This window comes from Podarcis gaigeae, assembly GCF_964106915.1.
Source record: "Podarcis gaigeae genome assembly, chromosome: 8".
Lineage (NCBI taxonomy): Eukaryota > Metazoa > Chordata > Lepidosauria > Squamata > Lacertidae > Podarcis > Podarcis gaigeae.
The window spans coordinates 78,903,540-78,913,880 of NC_139684.1; the positions used below are offsets into that span (position 1 = coordinate 78,903,540).

A 10,341-nucleotide genomic window follows, 5' to 3' on the forward strand; every position below is an offset into this window, starting at 1 on the left:
TGAGCCTGAGGAGAGGGAGGACAATGGGCTGAAGTGTCCAAGTTGCGCCTACTTTGGAGCAGATCAGTGCCGAGCTCAGAAAACCGTCAGCTGCAGAAATGACGAGGACCACTGCTTCTACTTTGGGGGTAGCATCGGTGTTGGTGAGTCTCTGCAATCAGTGAGTGCAGCTAGGGCCCCATCTGCCCTATGAATTTAAAGCAGTATCATGCCACCTTGAACAGCCAGGAGCCAGGAGGAGGAGACCAGGAAGCCAGATACAAAGCAAGAGAAAGAGGCAGGAGAAGAGTTGCAGGATGTCCCTTTTTCTTCCCATCCATCCACCCTCCCTCAGAGTCTGGAGAGCTCTGGAGACCCAGAGAGAGTCATAGCTTTGGAAACTTGGGATCCTCCCTGCACTTCCACTTTTCCCATGCCTAGAAAGCAGAGTTCCTGATTGTTTTCCACGTGCAACATCCTTTCTAGGCATGGGTCTGATTGGTTTTGCCTTGCCCCACTACTTTCGTCCCAGGAAATCTGCAGGCGAAAAACCAATTGCTTATTGTTCCAATTCTGCACCGAACCACAGGGTTTTGCCCAGGGTAAAGCAGCAAAGCAAATAGAAGAATGGATGAGCCCTGGGTATGTTCAGGACACAGAGCTACCATTTCCATGATTGTCTTGGAAAAGGGGTTGGTTGTTAAACCACTCTGGGAATTAGGCTTAGCCAAGGGAGGATGGTTAATGCTACTCTGCTGAGCAAGACAAGTTCTTGTGACTCACAAAACTTAGGTAGCTTGTAGTCAGGCCCAGGCTGCTGCTGTCACCCCCCCAAAGCTGGACCAAGTTGGAACAATCCTAATTCTCCATCACTTGAACTAAGAACTGAACCATAGAGTTCCACTGGAACCTGAAGTGGAGCCGGCAGAAATGACTGTTCTGTTAGCAAGTCTAGATGTGCCCCAGGGTGACAGATAGATGCCAGGAATATACTGGTGACAGCCAGATGCATATCGAAAAAGTATACCATATTGTGCTGTTCTGAAAACTACAAGATCATTGATAAACCTTGATGAATTGCTGCCTGGAACCCTGTAGCTGTTTATTCCATTTTTTCCTAGCAACTCCATAAAACATTTTTGTTTAGACACACCTATCCAGACATGTAGATCAGTATGCATTCCATTCCCTTTTGCTATTCATTCTAATGAGTTTTAAATATTTTAATGGTTTTAAATACCTAATGTTATTTTATACCTTTTATACCTAATGTTAATATTTCATGTAAACCCCTAGAGGTTTTTACTGCAATCAAGTGGTAAATAGATATTTTAAAATACAAACACATTTCAACAATTGCACCTTAATTTTTGAGGGGCCAGGATGGAGACCCTCAGGCCCAGGGGCCACAGGCATCCCTCTAAGACCCTCTCTCTCTCTCTGGCCTTTGGGATTCTCCTTAGCCACACCTCCTCTCTCTAGGCCACTCCCCTCACAAGCCCCATTTCATACCTATCTGGTTTGGCCTGACTGGATTGCCCACAGACATGTTTGTGTGGTTTTTTCCCCGACAGGGACTTTTATGCTACAGGCTGCTGCCCGAGGCTGTGCGACGGCAAGTATGTGTCGCTTCATTGATGGAGTGGCAAAGCTTGTGAATGAAAATATCGGAGCCGGGACCACTAGAGCAGAGTGCTTCAAAAAAAATCACTCTGCCCATGAGCTGTAACTGAGAGAGAGCACAAGTCTCCAGCTCCCAGAACAACCCACAATTTAGGGAAATTGGCTGCCTTGTGAAGCCTCCCAGCCTTTATTGCCAGAAGTCTAGAAGCTACTCCTCAATGACAGGTTGTATTTGACTTTCATGTTCAAATGAGGTCATTGAATCATGTCCAATATAAATATATATGCCAAATAATGAGTGTTGTATTGTGTGTTTTTTTACAAATGTAACATTTGTTGAGGGAAACATTTGTCAGGGATGTAGCAGAATCAGACGAATTGAAAGGGTCTGACTCTGAGAATGAGAGAACACAGTCACAGGCAGCTCCAGAGTGGGTGAGTTGAGCCCTGCCACTCTTCAGAGTTTCAAGACATTTTAGAGCAGCAGACCCAGGAAGCTCACAGACCGGAAAGGAAGGGGGAGACCACCTTGGGGGGAGTTGCTAGGCAACCTGGAGGAAAGCAGCATTCAGGGTACTCTTCTTTAGAGAGTGGGGGTGAAGTCTGCCCACTTTCTCCATGAAGCAGGAGAGAAGAAAGGGTTAAGATGCAACGGAAGGACAAGAGGGGAAGGGCCAGACACTGTTGGCCTTCATGTTGCGTACACGGCAGGGACACAGACTGGGCAATTCTTAGCTGAGAATGGCAGGCTCATGCCACTCTCTCTGTCTTAATTGTTAATAAACTTACCATAAATCTTCCAAGAGGCTCATTAATTCTTATCGGAGCTTGTTTGCCTGCCTGAGATCATTACATCTCCCTAAGAAAGAGGACTGTTTTGTAGAAGATTGTCCACCATTGTGTGTGTGTGTGTGTGCGCGCGCGTGCGTGCGTGTACATGAGGGGGTGGCTACTATTTTGTATCTTGGAATGTAGCCCTGAATGAATGGAGCAAGGCTGAAGCACTGCACTTGGAGAAATGCTGGAAGCTGATACAATTCCCGCCCCTCACCTACAACAAGATGTGGATTGCAACTGCAAAAGAAATACGCTGAGCAGACTAACGACAAGGGTTGTTTCACATTGCCTGAGTATGAGCAAAGGATGCCCAATGGGCTCAAGGGCCTGAATTGCTTCTCCCTCATGTCAGATAGTTGTGTGGCTCAACTATAAAAATAAGGAGGATCGCTGCTTCTACTATGGAGTCAGCATCAGTACTGGTGAGTCTTGTATAACGGGGTGCAGCATTTACAGCAGTATCATCAAAAATGGTGGGAAACGTAGATTCTTAAGGGGGCTGAAAGTTATTAGGAGACCCCCTCAATTACCCTCACAGAGTGTCAGGGATGGACAAGGCCCCAAAGGGGGTGATGTGTGGGCAGAGGAGGCAGGCGCAGAGGAGTTGGGTGGAGGATACGGGGAAGGGGCATAGGAGCTAACTCCTAGGAGCCGTGGGGGCTTTTGTGCCCACAATAAAATATTTGGGCTGGATTCTCCCCCCCCCCCAAGTTAATGGGCATTGCTATTCTACACTGCATCATGTGATCAGTTATGCAGGGCAGGGGTTGTCTGGGCCACCTCAATATTTTATTCTAGGCATTGCAGGGAAGGAGCTAGTGATTTCTGGGGTTCTGTGCCACCCGTGAGGCTTCTCCTGGTGGTGTTACTGGAGAAGTCTGAAGGAGGAGACCAGGAGAAGGAGGAGACAGTAGAAGAGCAGCAAGGGGTATGAGCTTTTGTGTGCATGTACACTTCTTCAGATAGTTTGGAGAGTTTGTGGTGCACCCACAGGCAGTCATATCTTTTTGTCCCATGCCTGGAAAGCACACTTCCAGGTGGTTGTCCACTTGCATCATCCTTTCCAGGCACAGGTCTGATTGGTTTTGCCTTGCCCCACTGGCAGTGGTGGAGCTTCATGCTCCGACACCGGGGGGGGGGGGGTAGAGAGCAGGCAGGGGCGGGGCTGGTTGCATCCCGGGGGTATGGCGCACCGCTCGTAGGGGCACGTCCTGGTTCACGCTGCTGGGAGCGGTGCGCTCCCCCCTCACGCCTCTTCCTCCGCCAGTGCCGACTGCTTTCCTTCCAGGAAATCTGCAGAAAAACCTGATTGCTGATTGTTCCAATTCAGCACTAAACCACAGGATTTTTCATGAGGGAAAGCGATGCAGAGGTTTGCGTGACACCTGGCTGTGTTCAGGACACAGAGCTACCATTTCCTTTTTTCTTTTGAATTTTTTTATTCAATTTTTCATAACACATTTCAATTTAAACATATCATTCACCTTCACATTTGGATTCCCAGAATCCCTTGACTTCCCCCCACCCCTCTCTGGCTTCCATATCTATCCTTTATTTGAGCTTATCTTTATTTTTTTCCAGTTTATTATATCTATTATTAACTTTTCCAATATATTTTGTACTTTACAAGTATTACTCTAATCCTGCCAAAGTTTTTAGTTGTTCTCTTAAATACTTTATAAATTTTTCCCATTCTCTCTCAAACTTCTTCTCGTCCTGGTCTCTCATTCTCCCGGTCACTTTTGCCATTTCTGCATAGTTCATCATCATCATCCAATCTTCTTTGGTTGGAACTTTATCCTCTTTCCATCTCCGGACCAATAGTATTCTCACTGCTGTCATTGCCTACATTAAAGGTTTTTATTGCTCTCTCTCAGCTGGCAACAAAGACTGCTCTGTTAGCAAAAATTGGCACCTCGCTTGGAGGCGATGGGGTAGGCAGGGCACCCAAAGGTGTGCTGCATGGGAGCCTTTTATAATTTGCTTAGAGTCAATTTGTAGAGCATCCCATTTCAAACTTGGATTTTCTAGAAGCACCTGTGAGAGACAATTGGAAAGAAATAGCTACATCTGCTAAAAAAATAAATAAATCCTGCCATTCCTTATCAAAATGATGCATTCTAACATATTTTTTGCCAAAGAGGTAATATAAGAAAAGAAAATCCTACAAGCACCAGATTTGTAAGCTAATACTTCAGTAATTTCTTTAAGAATCAATCAACGAGTACAGCATATTTTCTTCTGCAAAGGCTCCACAAGGAAGTAACATCTGCCTTGACTCTTGCATTCCTTGTTTTCCACTGCATGCATATAAGCTACAGAGAAAAATACCTCACCTTCCAAATCCACTGCCACATGTGTCTGTTTCATAGTCAGTAAATTGTAGTTTTCAAACTCTTTCTTAGGAAAAACACAATTTTCACAGAGTGTCAGGCCTAATGAGCAAAGCAGATCATTCCCTGTGGGTCTTCCTCTATGAAATCAACTGCCAAGATGAAAAGTCCCCGACGCCCCATATCTGCCTATATCTCCTCCTCTACAGGGCTTTTTCCAAGACTGAGACTGTGAGCAGCTAATGTTTCCTCTGTCCTTTTTATGCCCCTCCTGGGGATTTTTCAGTGGGAGGACAAAGGGGAAGAGCCTGTTGCAGCAGGAGGGGAAGACACCTGTAACCAGAGGCATCAACTTGGGCCCCAGATTGTGGGTGCCCACCACACACACACACAAACACACACAATGTGATGCCATGACATCAACATCACATCATGCCATCACCTGCTGCCCTTCAAGTAAAGATGTGTATTGATGCTAGGAGAGGATGTATTGATTATATATTATCCTTCCTTCCTCACGTTTGTGAATTCAGCAGAGTGCATCCCCTTGCAGCTGAAAAAGTCTTTACCATGGATGTATTTATTGAATATTGTCTTTCTGGATAATAGATTGCCAGAAGAAATATCAACAACCTCAGTTATGCAGATGACACAACCTTGATGGCAGAAAGTGAGGAGGAATTAAAGAACCTTTTAATGAGGGTGAAAGAGGAGAGTGCAAAATATGGTCTGAAGCTCAACATCAAAAAAATGAAGATCATGGCCACTGGGCCCATCACCTCCTGGCAAATACAAGGGGAAGAAATGGAGGCAGTGAGAGGTTTTACTTTCTTGGGCTCCATGATCACTTCAGATGGTGACAGCAGCCACGAAATTAAAAGACGCCTGCTTCCTGGGAGAAAAGCAATGACAAACCTAGACAGCATCCTAAATAGCAGAGACATCACTTTGCCAACAAAGGTCCGTATAGTTAAAGCTATGGTTTTCCCAGTAGTGATGTATGGAAGTGAGAGCTGGACCATAAAGAAGGCTGATTGCCAAAGAATTGATGCTTTTCAATTATGGTGCTGGAGGAGACTCTTGAGAGTCCCATGGACTGCAAGAAGATCAAACCTATCCATTCTTAAGGAAATCAGCCCTGAGTGCTCACTGGAAGGACAGATCGTGAAGCTGAGGCTCCAATACTTTGGCCACCTCATGAGAAGGGAAGACTCCCTGGAAAAGACCCTGATGATGGGAAAGATTGAGGGCACAAGGAGAAGGGGGCGACAGAGGACGAGATGGTTGGACAGTGTTCTCGAAGCAGAAGAATGATGTACCACCTGCATCCCCCTCTCCTGGGCCCTGTGGAGAGACAGTCAGTGGCTGCATTTGGCCCCCAGGTCAGAGGTTCCCCACTCCTGGTATAGATTACTAAAGACCTCCATACTTTCCCAATTTTATCTCTCCTTTGGCTTCTCTGACTCAGCCAAAAGAAGAGCTTGGTGATTTTAGAAAGAAATTGTGAAACCATGTTTCTTCAGCAAGTACATTGTGAATCCACTCGCCTTCAGTGGGTACACTGGGTGAGCAATCAAGATTTGGGCAATTGTTAGATTTCCCACAAGCTTCAACTGACTAGAGCTTACATCAGCCTGCTGAACCATGAGGATATTTCACCCCTCCCATTGCAAGAATCTGCTGCTCTTCCAGAGAGGAGGGGGGGGATTTTATCTCTGTTATCTCTGTGTTGATAAGGTCACGGCAGAAAGCAGCTGTAACACTCAGTGCAGTGCAGCCTCTCCATTTGTATATAGTTTGTATAGTACAGTAGCTGTTAGTGAATAAAAGAAGATATTCTTCAGCGCTGTCGTCTGAGTGATGTATGCTCTGCTGTATTCTGCTGTGCACGGCTGTCTTCTGGAAGTGAGTTCGGTGCTCACAGCTCTGAGTTGTGAGTCCACAGCGCTTAGACCTGTACCTGAAGAGAAGGTGTCTGGATGTGCTACCCCAGCTCGCCTGCCCCAGTTGGGGCTGAAGTGGTTGAGCCCAGTCAGTGGCACTGGCTCAAAGGCGAAGCTGACAAACCAGGCCAGCTGTTCCAGAAACCTGTTGTCGCAATGGCCAGCAAGATGACTGTGCAAAGCCTCAAAGCAGGACTGGACAGCAACACCACTCTAACCCCTTATGTTTCCCAGCAATTGACATTCAGAGGAATACTGTCTCTAACACTTGAGGAAAAACATGGCCAACTTGATGGCCTTATCCTCCATTATTTTCTTCTAATCTTCAACCAAACACATCCATGTTGCTGCCCATTGTTACTTCCTGTGAGCAAATTCCAGAGTTTAACTATGTGCTATTTCAAGCAGCACTTTCTTCCACCTTTCTCAAATCTTCAACATTCACTGTCATTGGCTGCCCACAAATTCTAGTGTTATGAGAAAGGAATAACAACTTTTCTCTGTCCTGTTGCACTAACGGCTTCCTATGAATTGAAGGCTGACTAAACCTCAGGGGTGCAGGGAGCTACAAGAATTGCCCCAATTAAAGGATCTCAGTGCTTGAGGTGTAGTATAAGGGCAACAGCGCGCCACCCACCCATGATTACTGAGCCTCCCCCATTTTCCTGTCCCCTCCCCCACTTCGTTTTGAGAGATCGTGGGTGGGCGGCTGTTGCCCCGGAGCGGCGCAAGGTGCGCGGTTTCTCTGCTGGGCAAGGTGCAAAGCTCTTCTTTCGCACCCTGTGAAACTCTCAAAACAAAGGGGACAGGGGCAGGAGATCGGGGGAGGCTCAGGAGTCACGGACGGGCGGCACGCCATTGTCCAGGAGGGGGCGCAAGGTGCACAGTTTCTCTGCTGGGCAAGATACAGAGGGGTGAAATGATTTTGATCCCCTCAGCCAACTGGAGCAGTGAAGGAGCTGGCGCAGAGCTGGGCAGTTGAACGTTAACAAGAGCATGTCCCTGATGGCCAGGAACTGCAGAAGTCAAATTGGAGCAGGGAAGCCTTATGTTCTTTGAAGTTGAGGCTGCTTGAGTTGAGGTACCTCAGTTGCAGGGGGTTGGCCCAGATGCCCCTCAGAGGTCCTTTCCAAATCTGTGATTCTGTGATCGTCCCACAATCGTATTCTCAAACTTTGCTTCCAACGCTACCCCCCAGGTTTCTCTCTTCCTCCGGACTTCTCAAGACAGCAAAACAGCTGATGTATAGATGTAATTAGGGATAATAAAGCATGTAATTTGTTCCAATGGGCTTTTGGGAACTGACTACTTTAAATGAAGAGCTGGTGCCACGATGTCTTTATTGCAATCATTGACATGGTTTTAATAGGGTGTCGGTGGGTGGGTGTTGTTTTAACTCTACCAATGTTTCGCAGGTGCCAAAATGTTGATGAGCTAGCCAGGTTTGATGGGGTTTTTGCATCTCCTCAGGATGATGAAAATCAGAGCAGACTTTAAAGAGTTCCTATATCAGGAATGAGAAGCTGTGGTCATCTAGGCCAGTGTTTCCCAACCTTGGGTCTGCAGCTGTTTTTCAATTTTTCAATTTTTATTGAAGATTTTCTTAAATTACAAAAGCACAAGCAATCAAGGGGACATGAAATTGAGGCTGGCACAGATTAGGAGGGACGTGTCCTTGGGGAACTTGGAAGGGGGAAGATATTTAATTTGTTTTCAGCACTGTGCTTTACATTATGGTATAGCACAATTAGAATTCTAGCAATTTATGACACTGTCCTGAATCCGTTGTTCCTGGGTGCTGGCAAAGTGCTCCTTGACATCATCTGTAAATTCCTCCAACGAAGCCTCTTCATGCATCAGTTCCTTGTTTGGCCCAGTGCTGTTCTCAAACTCCTTCCTGGCTCTTCAGCTCTCTAGAGTGATGAAGACACTCCTGATCTCCTGCTTCCTCTTCACCCTGCTTCCTCCAGGTGAGCAAAACCACAGCTCCTGTGCTGTTCGTCATGTTTCCAAGAAGGAACTAAGCGCGGGGGGGGGGGGGGTCAGCCATTAAAGCAGGAGAAGGAAGGAACCAGAACTTGTGGCTCCTTTGAAAAGTAGAGGAATAAACCATATGGTCAAGCTACAAGGGATCCTCAGTGATAGATTGTTTGTTCCCAATATTTATATTTGTTTTTATTTAACCAAATACATACTGAGAGGTTTAGTATCCCAAACTCCATTGGGGGAGTAAGGGAGGCAGTTGTCCACTCTTGGATAAACCAGAATCCTAGCTTTCATCTACAACAAAGACTATGTTTCTTGCACTTTTTTCTGTTTGTTTACCTCATTGCCCACTCAGATTCTGCAACTTCCTCTGAAACTTTGTCCTTTTGTCTCTGCTACTCACCTCAGTTAGGTGTTTTCCCCATTTTCTATCTGGCCCAAAAAGTTTCTCTTAATGGCCTTTTTAATGAGTTAATGACTGACTATCATCAGCCTTACATAGGTTAGATCTCAATGTTGAGCCTACCAAGTGGCGATAGCAACATCAAAAAAGACTTACTTCACTGCCTCTATTGCATCTGCAGAAAATTGCAGCAGGAGACTCTTTCGGGTGGTTTGCAGTTTAACGGAACCATCTTTGCCACTAGGGCCTTGTAAAGACCCCAAGACCTCCTACAACAATAAAGTATTTTGCAGATAAAGTTGCTCAGATTCAGAAGGAGGTAGACTCCACTGTGGGAGCAGGGTTGGGTGGGAGAGTACTAGAGTCTTGTCTAGTCGAGTTGCATGGAATCAATTCCAATCTGTTACCTCTGAGGATGTGGGCAGGTTGCTTGGACAAGTGAAACCAACCACCTGTCTCCTTGATCCTTGTCCATCCTGGCTGATAAAAGCAAGCCGGGAAGGGCTGGGCAATGGGCTCTGTGGGGTGGTGAATGCTTTCCTCTATGAGGGAGCATTCCCAGACCCGCTGAAAAAGGTGGTCATTAAACCACTTCTTTAAAAAAATCTTTAGACCCGGCCAGTATGGCCAACTATCGCCCAGCATGCCTGGAGGATGCGGACCATTTGGATCCCTTCCAATCAGGATTCATTCTATATCATGGGACTGAAACTGCCTTGGTCATGCTGGTTGATTTTCTTCGGTGGGCAAGGGAAAAGGTGAAAGCTAGTTATTCCAGTTCCGCTGAGCTGCTTGCCCATAATTCATTTTTAATTCAATAGGCAATATGTTGAAATTCATCCTTCAGGTACTCACACATTAAAGCTTAGCCCCCTCCTCCTCCATGAGGTTTTATCTCCTCACCACTTCTCAAATAAATATACCTTTCCTTTTTAAAACAAAAAAAAAATTCCTTCCAGTAGCACCTTAAAGACCAACTAAGTTCCTTTTTAAGTTCTGCTGGCGCACATGTGGAGCATCTTTGACAAACTCCAGTGCCCATCATCCAGAGCCATTGGTCATGCTTTCTGGAGCTGATGGGAGTTGTAGTTCAGCTACTTGTGGAGTGTCAAAGGTTTCCTCACACCTGCTCTACAGGTCCTCTCTCTCAGACTGCAGGAGCCATCTAGGACAATCATTCTCTGGTCTCTCCAAGACTAAGCCCCCACTGACACACAGCTTAAGAACTACAGAGGAA

At 46.2% G+C, this 10,341-nt stretch overlaps 1 long non-coding RNA gene across 1 annotated transcript in view; it reads right to left on the reverse strand.

Annotated features, from left to right (window-relative positions):
- Positions 1-8,397: 8,397 nt before the first annotated feature.
- Positions 8,398-10,341, reverse strand: part of LOC310850121 — a 47,852-nt gene continuing 45,908 nt past the window's right edge. The window contains exon 3 of the long non-coding RNA XR_014567229.1: positions 8,398-8,628. This is a non-coding gene — a long non-coding RNA (uncharacterized lncRNA). The remainder of the gene's footprint in view (positions 8,629-10,341) is intronic.